Source organism: Capsicum annuum, chromosome 4 (assembly GCF_002878395.1).
Source record: "Capsicum annuum cultivar UCD-10X-F1 chromosome 4, UCD10Xv1.1, whole genome shotgun sequence".
In the NCBI taxonomy this organism is placed as follows: Eukaryota; Viridiplantae; Streptophyta; class Magnoliopsida; order Solanales; family Solanaceae; genus Capsicum; species Capsicum annuum.
In genome coordinates this window covers 3,335,577-3,345,879 of record NC_061114.1, presented here as the reverse complement: position 1 = coordinate 3,345,879, position 10,303 = coordinate 3,335,577, and the positions used below count along the sequence as shown (strand labels likewise).

Sequence of the window (10,303 nt, the reverse complement as noted above, 5' to 3'; positions counted from 1 at the left end):
TAGGAACGTCAACCTTCCTTTGCCCAGGATTTCTTGCATATATCCTACCCAAAGGGAGGGGGCAGTTGTTGACACCTAATTTTTGTCCTCCACAACCAAGTTTAATTTTGAGCTTCTTCGGTTTTTAATAAAATCAAAATATTTATTCCGTCTGAATAGAAACTTTTCAAAAAATATTCATTTGGGTAAGTTTGTCATTTTAAGAAGAGATTATATATTGTTGTAGTCAATTATATGAAATTTATAATTTTTCTACTTAAATATTTATTTTACAAACTATCAAATTTTAATCAAGGCTAATCTTGAAAATAAATTCAAAAGATTGAAATCTTGATTTAAATATGTCTTTATTTCTCAAAATAGTTTATTTTGATAAATATGTGTTTGATTTTTTTAAATTAAAAAGCTCGGGATTAAACAAATATTTAATTCATATCGAATTTCGGTTTAATTTAACCAAATTATTAAATATGACCATAATTGAAATCAAGTTGACCACAATTGCAATGTAATTAATCAAATTGATATTCATGGTTAATATTTAAATAAAGTTCACTAATTTATTTCGGTTACCTTTTAAAGACCCTTACTATTTCTAATCTTCCAACAACAACAACTAATTCGGGCCTAGCCCAGTCAACAATAATCAACCATAAATGGCCCAACACAATAACCTCCCGAAGCCTAATCCACATAATCCGACCCGGGCCCATCCCTTTTCTTCTTCAAAAAACCAACACTCCATTCTTAGCCTTAAACACCAGAAGCAACATCATACGAATCCATCAACCCGATTCCCCTCTTTCGTGACCCGCACCTGTCAATCCATAACTCGGCATCAGAACTCACCGACCCAAGCTCCAACCCATCTATTTCTTCTTCGTCACGTGCCTTTCCATACGAATTCATACGAGGAAAATTCGAGAACCCTCTATAAACATGCTTAGGTGTCTCCCTCTAACGGATACCTCCGCGAATCGTGGATTACTTGTACGAATTCATATGTATTTGGAAAATTTTTGTTGGTTCTTGGCGGAAGGATCCATTTTCCCCCCAATTTCTATTGTCTTTTCTTGGAGAATCTGTGGAGGATAAGGGGAAAGGAGTACATTTGTTGGTGAAACCCTAAGCAGGAGGGAAAAAATTTGAATTGCAAATCCAAAGATATCCTCTCTTTCAATTCCCCCCAAAACCCCTAATTTGGGTTCTATATAAAGACCCTTGGGGTCACTGCTTTGAGGGGTCTTTTATCTTCTTTCAGGGATTTTTTGGTTTGAAAGAGGGGGAAAAGAAGAAATCTGGGGTCGGGAAAAATTTTAGTTGGGAGAAAAGAGGAGAGGCACAAAATTCTAAAAGCAAAGTAGTTTATTTTTAGTAAAAATTTTCTCTTTCGTTCTTCTTTCTGAAGTTGGTCGATTAATCAGAGGCCCTTAAGTTGATAACGTGGATTTCCAGTGGTGGCAGATTCCAACAACTAGCTCGTTCTCCCGTTTTGCTGCCCCGAGAGAGGTAAATATCTTCATTCCTCGTTTAATTTTATCGGCATGTTTCTTCTTCATCTCTTTTCTCTGTAGCGATGGTTATTTGTTTGAATGATGAACATGAGGTCTATTATCGAAGCTGTGTTGTTTGTTTGAATGATGAACATGAAGTTTGTTGTGGGGGCTGTGTAGTCTTGATTGAATGATGAAAGTGAAGGTCGGTTTGGATGGCTGGCTGTAGAGGTTGTTGTATGATCATAATAGTAGTGATGTTGTGTGCTCATTGTAGAGGCCTTAAAGGCTATAGTTTTTTTTCTTTAGCAAAGAAGAACATTCAGTTGTGTTATTACGCTAGGCTATTTCCTATTTGAATATTATGATGTGTGGTTTCTATCATTCTTATCCCAATTTTGTAGCTCGTCATGTAATCTTGACATTATCAAGTAGTTTGCGATCTGGATCTTCATCATGTGCACTGTCTTTGCCTTTTTTCATGGTAAAAAATCATGTCTTGATTCTTGCTTAACACTTCTGCTTGACGTTTTGTCTTGTTTGGAGTGGATATATGATGTCTCTTGTCTATTGTTAGTGTAGGGATGCTGTTGTAACTATTTAGCTGATAGCGTCATCGATAGGACTACCTCTTAAGGTCCTTTGGCTTCTCAAATGCCAAAAGGATGATGAGAAAACATCCAACAGTAAAATTAGAAAAATCCCATGATTCTCCGATGACCATGTAACAGTCAAAAACTCATTATTGAGTTTGTCAGGAAGGAGAGAAGGATAGAAATACAATGCCCCCCACCGCTTTGTTTTTAGCCTATAGATTGTACTCTTTCTGTTGAAGCTTTTGAAGTGTAATTGTATGTTGAAGAATGCCAAATCTGGGAACAGATTTAGTCTCTTGTTATATGTTTAATGTCAAAAATCGATGAAGTTTATACCCTCTTTTTCTTTGAGCATCATTCGTATCACTTCCTACTTAGGTATTGATTTCGCGGTCTAAAACTTTTAAAGTTTTGCAAGATCATGTTTTACGGAATACTAGTGATCGCCTTCATCTATAAGGACTATTATAGACCAAAAAACCAGACTTTCTGTGGCATGGTGTTATCATTAGTCTTAAGCTTGTTGCTCCTATCCGCAAAAAATTTCGCTATCCTGTTGTTTTGTCCTTATCACTGCCTTTAGCTAGTTTGGGTTTTTTTTTGGGGGGATTAAAACTGTTTTGTTAAGCTGTATTATGAAAGAATTAATTTCTGATACCAAACAGTATATACAAGAGCACAAAATAGTCCACAAACTCACAAAAACAATCTAGACATATAAGACACCAAGTGGAAACAACAAACACAAACTTGAAAGATAAAGAAGATAGATAACTTCACACAAAGAGAATATGAAATGTAGCAACTAAAGAGTGTATCAAGCTCTAAAAACTCTACAAATCACATTAACAAGCACCAAGTTCTTAGCAAACACAAGAGGAACTTGCTTCACTCAAGCACTCACATTTCTAGCCATTTCACAAGTGGAACCTTTCACTTATGATGTTCAAAGTTGGTGGTCTACTCTCTTCTTGAGAGGAAAAGGATGTTTCAATGTTACAATCTTCATTCCAAAAATAAGCTAACTAAGGAAATAAGACTAAGGGGTTCTACTTATAGTCTATTACAAAAGAGATGGGAAATGACACCTTTACCCTTAATGAAGGAGGTGGGTTTGGAGTGTAGAAATGGGGCTGCCTTGTAGTGTTTTTATGACAATCAAGGCATGTCTTCATACTTTAACACATACACTCCCTTGGACGAATTAATACATGCTCAAACACATCCATCTTCATGAATGTGCCTTGAAGACGTAGTTCCCGAGCTTGGCTCCTAGGGAATGGTCTTGAGATCTCGATACCCGTTTTCCACTTTTTTGCAAAGGTCATCACACTCTTCCCTCTTCTTGGATATGGTTCGAGTATGGCTGCTTGTGCTTATACCCTCTTTGCACTCGTATCACTTGTAATCCTTGTTCTCTTTACGCTTGTATCAATGTCCAGATTTAAGGTTCTTTTACTAGGGCTATGAAAGAATTATTGTCCAGGTTTCTTTGGATCAAAACTTCTTAAATTACATCAACTTGTGTTTATTTATGTTTGGGTAAATGCTATATTAGAGATCCTGTTTCCTCCTTATTTTAGTCATCAAAGATATCTTTATTTGTGTTAGATTTATTTAAGAAATGTTGGCCTGGATGTGACAATGAATGTTGAATTTTTCTCATGTCTTCTGTCAAACTATAGGACCACCTTGAGCATGAATATAGTCTTTTTAATTGCTATTTGCAGCTTACGATGATGTATGATTAGTTATACCAAGTCCAAACGGTCTAGTTGCAGATTCTTAATCCTTTTCCCTTTATTTATGGATGCATGTGAATGTGTTACGTCTGAGTTCACCATGAACTTTCGATTGCATTTTACTCATCGAGTTAATCTCTAGTGGAAGAACAAATACTGATCTTGTTGCATACCAAAACCAAGGAGACGAAAGAAGAAGAAATGGGTTAAAGTCCACATTTGAAGCGGCCAAGAGACTTGAAAGTCTCGGTTTTTATTTCATTCATTCATTTAGTCATTTATTATTGTTGTCTTTATTTATTTAGTTATTTATTTTTATTCATTCATTTGGGCCTCGAAGTCAAAGTTGTAAATTTAATACAGGTGGAGCGAGACTCGAGCCAACGACTCAAAAACTAGATTAGGACAGGTAAAATGGGTCGAAGGCTCAATTAGACTAGGATAGGTTTTGTTGATTTGGGCCAATGGCCTAAATCCCTTACTTCCTCCCCTCCCCCTGTTCTTTATGTTTGTTTTTCTTATGTACTTTGCGAACCTAGTTAAATCCTTAGTTAAGTCGCTAAGAAACTAGTTTTGCATAAACACCAAAATATTTTCAAAATCGCTTTCTTTCCAAAAAATCTATTAATTTTTGACAAAATTAATCTTTTCGAAGATAATCAAAAGACGATTTTCAAACATTTCGGATAACCGCAAGTTAGCGGACGTTTTAGGTGCCTAACACCTTCCTAAAACGTTAATAGGAATCACTTACTTAGAATCTCTTTCTTAAATGATTTTCCTGTTTTGGATCGTTTAAAGTATTTATAAAGGTTTTTTAATTTCTTTTCAAAATTAAGTGGAGACTCTTCTCTTAAATTTAAAATTTCGTCAAAACACTTACCATATGATATGTTTATGAGCTGTTTTAAATTGCTCTTGTAGACACGTAATTTCATTCCTTCACAAATTTTAGCGTTTACCCCATTTACTACGTACCCTATACGCGTAGTAATTTTTCCTCAAGAAAATAAATAATCACCTCATCTTTTCACTCTTTTTTTTTTATCCCATTTAACAAACCTAACTAATTTTGTCCTATCTTTATAATTCCAACAACCCACCCAATAAAAAATGGACACCTAACCCCTACCCCTGCAATTAAAAACTTACACCTCACCTACTACCACACCCCGCACCCACGTGACCCCACTCCCTCACATTTCTTGACCACAAAGAAATAATAAGGAAAAAGAAAACTAAAAATAAAAGGGAAATTTCCTGGCAGCTTTCGGGGACTAGGAAAAACAATATATACACACAGAAAGCTGCAAGGGAGGAGGAGGTAGGAGAGAGAGATGCGAGAGGAAGAGGGAGAAGAGTGAGAGTTCACAATTCATCTTCTTCACGAGGGCTATCAATAGGGAAGAAGAGTGATTCACGCCATTTTCTTTTCTTTTCCACCAGTCCTTTTTTGTTTTCTTCTCCACGAGTGAGAGCTGAAAAACAAAAAGAGATAGATTGAGAGAGGTAGAGAGAGAGATTCGAGAAGGCAGAGAGAGATAGAGTGATAAAGACCGAGCTGCGAGAGAGTGATATTGGGAGAGAGAGGAGAGAAAAGGGATTGGGGATGACCATTCCAGCTTCTTGGCCAAAAAATAGCATTCTTTCACCGGAAAATGTTTAATTATGGTCCGCACTGATTTGAATTGATCATTTTTTAGGCCGACTTTGGTTACTTCTCATCTGGAAACAATCATACAGGTTTCTGGTTTGTTCCAGTTCGGAGCCTTGATTTTGATTTTGTTTTCATTTGTTCTTCGTGGAGCCTTGCTCGAAAGCAAGTCTGAGTAAATTGGAGTTCTAGATCGAAGTTTTTGATTTGGGTTCGTGATTGTGGTTCGATGTTGAGGTTCTATTTGGACGCGGTTCTATTCGAAAAGATCAGTTAATTGAAATAGAACGTCAGATTGAGGTCTAATTCTACTCTCTTTCCCTTTTTATTTCATTATTTGTGATATTCGGTTCATTGAATGAAATATTATGTGTTGGTTGATTATTGTTTATGATGAATAGTTGTTGGTTTCGATTCTTTGTCTGTTTATAGATTATGTAATGAAATGATATCTCGTTAAGAATTAAAAAAAAAAGAAATTGGGAGGTGGAATTGAAACTTGCCAAAAAGGTAACATTTGGTAAGTTTGATTCATGAATTATTGTTTGACTTGAGATGAACGTTAATCAAACTTGTTAGTATCATGATAAGTCGAGTGAGGTAGGCAAACGTAGGTTGGGTAGGCAAAGTTTAGAATTTGTGGATTAGTTGAATGTTTGAAATTTTGTTGAATGGTTTAGTTTTATCGCATTGAAAAGATGTATTCATTTTGCGAAGGAATGCCTCGAGGTCACTTGTATTTACTCATCGAGGAATGCCCCGAAGTATTTTATATGTGAAGGATGTTCGTGATCAAGGCCTGAGGCATCGGGTAAAGCATAGTTTAGGTCTAGCGTAGGTTATTTCTGTATTTTTATTTCGGTTTGTAATAAATTGGACTGGAAGCTAAATTTTGGATTGTTTTGTTTTATTTGCTTGCTTGATTGTTTTGTTTGCTTTATGTGGTTTATGTATTTTATAATGTCAAATTAGCCGATACGCTCCATCAAGCGACCCTGGCAGAACCCACTGGATCGAGGGGTGTCTAACACCTTTCCCTCAGTCAACAGAATTCCTTAATTGGTATCTCTGTTCGTGGATCAGTTTTTAGAGTCAAACCATTTCGAAAAGGATTTTCCATAGGTGACTTCGCACACCGGATTATGCCAAGTGGAGAATCTGAATAAAAAATGAAAATAGTCCTTTTTCGAAATAAATTTTTAATCTTTTCTCACTTAATAGTAAAAACCCTTTCAAACCTTAAAATGGAATCTTTTGGATGTTGAAAAAAAGGTGTGACAGCTCTGGAGACTCTGCTGCAAAATTGTTCAGAATTTGAGCTTATTTTGGAGTCGTATCGGCTTTGTTTGGAACTATAGGTGTATAAACATTTTGCTTGTGTTTTTTGTTTTATCATTGTGGAATGTTTTCATGCTCTGTGTGTACAGTATTTATCCTATGTGTTACCTCTTTTATATCTTGCATCATGTGTCTACCCCAAGCCTTTTTTCTGCAATAAGTTCGTAGTACATGTGTTGTACACGACCTTTAGTTGAGTCACCATTGTTTTAGGGGGGGAGCCGTCGGTGTCATGGAGTAGGTGGAAAGCAAAGCAGCCACTATCAACCATACGCTCCCCCGAACAGCCTTGTTAGTGAACCCCAACGTAGGTCAGCCTTTAGCTCATGCTTATGTGCATCATATTGAGACTTAGCGGGACCCACATGGCCCTTTGTAGGAGACTCACCTTTAAAGCATCCCTACGTGCTAAATGTTGTATCTTTGAGGGTAACGTGGTCATTTGACGGATTGATTTGGGGAAAACATGTGTTAGAAGTAAGGTATGTAGGCAAGAAATGTTGAAAAAAAAAATAGAAAAAGTGAGTAAAAAAGAAAGAAAAAAAAAAGTGCCGTATTTTATTTTAGAGTTCTTTATGACTTTTGTTCTTCACAATCCAAAAACTCAAAAAGATTTTTTTTTTACCTTTTGCATTTATTTCCTCAAAGTACCGTAAATTCAACAAAAAAAAAGAGGATTTTGTTTACCTGTTCTACTTATTTGTCAAAAACAAAAGTACAAAAAGATTTTTCTTTTTCTTAATAAGCATTCATAATTTGAAAATTTAAAGAAAAAAAAAGAGATTTTTATATAGTAGTAGATTTTATAAAAGAATATTAAAAAAAAAAGGGTTGGTAGAAATTTGTACATACCAAAAAGATTTTTTTTCATAGTTGTTGGTGTCAGTCTTAGTTGAAGTGTCCAATTAAAGAGCAAAAAAAAAAAAAAAAAAAAAATTTATTCATTTGTCTTTGGTTGTGTCTCTTGAGTTAGGGTCAATCTATTAATTGATCGTTAATTGTCCAATCGGGATGAACTACGCATACCTGATTCCCTTCCCTCAGGTTGGGATACGTAGGCAACCCTCGATGGGTCCAGTAATGTTCGTTTTTGGCCTTTGTCTTATCATTAGACTAGGTCTTTCGGCTCGTATTCTAGAGTTGTTAGCCAAGTAGACTGATTTTGTTCAGTAGTACTGTTCGGCAAATTTGAGTCATGAGGTGGTCTCTCTCATCGACATATGTCTGCGTCAAGAATCCCAAGGGTTGGGAATCATCTGCTCCTATCGAATTTTTGAGATTTTATTACAGGATGAATTTGTCCACCAAGTCTAGAGTCCTGATGGTTGTCAAGGTGCCCAAAAATTTAATCAAGTGGTGGGGCATGTTTAACTATGTTGGTAAGTAGAAACTGATTAAAATATTAGGTGATCTTACAAAACTTCTACATATTACCCCTCGTCCAGATTTAATAGAGACTGTGTTGACCTTTTGGGATCCAAGTAGTTTGGTGTTCAGGTTTGGAGAATGTAAAATGAATCCTACTTTGGCAGAGATATCCGGTCTGTTGCATTTTCCCTATATCGAGAAATATATGATTTGAGCACGAAATCATACTGGCATGAGGTTTTTGCAGTCTTGTGGTTTAAAAAGTAAGGGTATGCATTTGGGTTGTTTAAGTGATTCGTGGGTTTCCTTAGATTTTTTGTTTGCTATATTTGGGTCCTCGAAAGGTTTTGATTGCTGTTGGGATGAATTTCATATGACTAAGGAGAAGTGGGAGAGAAAGCGCCTGGAAGTCTTCACCCTCGCTTTGTTAGGTACTTTAGAAGAAAGACGTATTAATATATGTTTGCAATCTATGGTGATGACTCTATTTCATAAGGATCAAAATGACAAGGGCACTAATCAAAAGGGCAAGGTCGTTAATCAAAAAGGCAGGTTCACTCTCATACCCATGATCTTAACAGAAATATATAAGGCTTTAACTGAAGTGAAGGGGGGATGAGATTTTTTGAGGGCAGTAACCTGATATTGCAGTTATAGATGATGGAGAATTTGCATGCTCCTTCTTTAGTTGGACCAGACATGGTTGATCATTGTATTCCTAATCGAGTGAAAGCCATGGACCTCAGGTTGTGTTCGGATAAATTCTTTCTACTCGTGGGAGTCGACGTTTGGATTGAATTTCTTGAGTCAAGAGCCGAGGATAACATTTTGTGGACTTATCCGTGGCTTCGACCAAAGATAATCTTGTTTGGTTGTCAGATGCAGCTCCTTCTAGTTATGTTAGGGCTCAATTGCACTAGACCATACAGTTCTTCTAGGGTAATAAGCCAGTTGGGTAGGCCGCAGGACGTACCACCAGTGGTGGATCTTCTAAAGGATGTTGAGTAATGCAATGACCAAGCCTTAGGTGAGAGAAAATATGAGCAGTTCTAGAAGCATGCAACAAAGCTAGGTTTGGACACTCTCAAAGAAAGTTTGGATAATCCGGGCTACACTCATGGATATGTGGTTTGGCTTTAATCTATCCCTTGGGGTATCAACCAACCATTACCATTGTAGCTTAGAGGGAGAATACAGGAAGAATGCATAGTTGACGACCATCAGGATGAAGGTGCGGGGGCCAAAGTGGAGACATTAAGAGTTAAGCTGTTAGGTTTGCTCAAAATTGTAGAGGGGTGTCAGAACAATCTTTTCAAGTGTACTCCTCATGAAGGAATGCGTGTTAGAGGCATCTTCCCAAATATCGAAAGGTCCTTACAAGATATGCTACATAGTTTGAATAGGAGAAAGAGAACTTCACAGGCTAGTCCATCTCAGCAAGGGTTATCACGCAGAGCACTAGTCCGAAGGACCATTTCCTATCATTTGTCTAGTTTGAGTCCTTTACTTTTTGCCATTTGTAGTATTGTGTCTTTGTTAAGTCGGTGTCAAGTTTGCATTAACTTTGGAGTCTTTATTAGGAGCAGTACGTATGTTGTCCGGTGGGTCTAGAGTGTTGTTTAACTTTCGTTGTTTAGTTTAAAAGTTTTCTTGAATTTGAAGTTTGTTTTAGTTGTCTCTTTTATGAAATGATGTGACGTTGCGTTGTTCTTTTTTGTTTATTTTTCAAAAAAAAAAAAAAACTTCAACTTTGTGATATTTATGCATGCGCTGCCCGAACTACGCAAGATCTGATTCATGTACAACATGATACGTAGGCAACCTACTTTGGGGTTCGATCTAATCATTTTGTTTCATTGTTTTTCATTATTTTTCCTCTTTTAAAGAAAAGCAAAGCCATAAATAATGATAAAATGAAGGTAGATAGCAAGAGAAGAAAAAAAAAGAAAGGATGATAAGATAAGAAAGGGAAAGAATAGAGACTGATAAAAAAAAGGGAAATGAGTGTGCAAGAAAGGAGGTGTGTGTGGAGGAAAGAAACAAATGAGTGTATATGAAAATCGGGATGATGTTAAAATGACCTCTCTACCCTTAAAGGCTGGTAGAAATGAA

At 36.4% G+C, this 10,303-nt stretch overlaps 1 long non-coding RNA gene across 1 annotated transcript; it reads left to right on the top strand.

Moving 5' to 3' along the window:
• Positions 1 to 772: 772 nt before the first annotated feature.
• LOC124897598 lies at positions 773 to 8,151 on the top strand. The gene is made up of 3 exons (XR_007054360.1): positions 773 to 1,509; positions 3,820 to 5,785; positions 6,203 to 8,151. It is a non-coding gene; the product is annotated as an uncharacterized LOC124897598 (long non-coding RNA).
• The last annotated feature ends 2,152 nt before the right edge of the window (positions 8,152 to 10,303 follow it).